The following is a 1,574-nucleotide window of genomic DNA, read 5'->3' as shown; positions in this document are numbered from 1 at the left end:
ATTAAATAAACGAAACGATGAAAAGATAATTATTCCGTTACTATTTAATATTTAAATTACAGAGCATAATTAGTAAAGGGCGATGATGCTTTTATATATTTAAATATATTTATTAGGTATATTTATATATAAATTAAGGAAGAGGATAAATGAAAAATAGTATTTTATATACCTTATAATTATTTTAAATATTTTATAATACTATTTAAATTAATTAATATATTTATAACGTTTTAATTTTTTATTAATTATATAATCCGGAAGTACTTTAATAAAATAATAATATATTATTTTAATAATATTTTTATTTATTTACGTACTTTAAAGAAATATAAGCGAAATATATAAAAGATATTCGATACGCTATACGGAGCCGGACTCTTAATTTAATAAAAAAAAGAGCGAGTTCTACGTATAAAAAATAGTATATTTAGGATATTTAATATCGTTAAGTGAGGTTTATATAGAATTTAGGAAAATTACGGTAATTAAAAATTAATTTATATTATAGTTATAAATATATATTAAAAAATTTTTAAGGTTTATAAATTTTTACCGGATATTTATTTAAAAGTATATAGGTATTACGCGGCTATTTAATTACTTAATTAAAAAGGATATAAAGTTTTAATAGGGGTAGGAAAAAAAGTAAACCTTTTAAGAGTTAAAGGAGGTTATTTTAAAGGATTTAATATTTAAATTACTAGACCCTAATTAATTATTTAAAGTTAAGGCGGATATATTAGATTATACGATCGGTAGATAATTAGGGTAGCGAAACGATAATAGAAAGTTATATTTAATAATTTTCTTTTTGAAAAAATTAAAGGAGGTATATTAAAATTATTTAATTTATAATAAAAAATTATTTACTATTATCGAAATATTCGAGGAGTAAAAATTATATTTTAATAGTATTAAGTATAAAATATAGGTTTATATAGATTATAAAAATCTATAGTACTTTATTATTACGAAGGTCCTTAACGTACGGTAAATATAATAATTAAAGTTTCTTTCGGAATTTAATTTTTAAATTAATTATAAGAAGGGTTCGGAAAACGTTAGGGTAAACGTATTTAATAAGCGTACTGACTATTATAAAGATATATTTAAGGAGTTACTATTACTATTTAAGGAAGCGCTAAATAATATTTTTAAGTATTTACTATAATTATAAATAAAGTATTACGTAATATATTATAAAAGAATTATTTTTAATAAATATTAAAGGAAGTTAAGTAATAATATTATAAAATAATATTAATAGGAAAAGCTAGAACTATAAAATATTTAAAAAAATAATTAGGGAAGATTATAGTATAAGAATCGAGTATACGTAATATTAAATAATAAAACGATATTAGTAATAGAAATTTACGGATCGAAGTTCGGAGGATATATAAATATTATAAAGACTATAAAAAAAATTAAATAATATTTTAATTAACCAAGGATTAAAAACGACGTTAAGGAAGTATTTAATTATATTATACGTACGAAAAAACAAGGGTTACGAAGTATAAACTTTATAGATTTTTAAAATTATTATTAATAATAAAACGATTATAGAG

This window comes from Podospora anserina, chromosome 4 (assembly GCF_000226545.1).
Source record: "Podospora anserina S mat+ genomic DNA chromosome 4, supercontig 4".
Taxonomy (NCBI): domain Eukaryota; kingdom Fungi; phylum Ascomycota; class Sordariomycetes; order Sordariales; family Podosporaceae; genus Podospora; species Podospora anserina.
The sequence above is the reverse complement of the archived record's forward strand: the minus strand, read 5'-3'. Positions refer to the sequence as shown.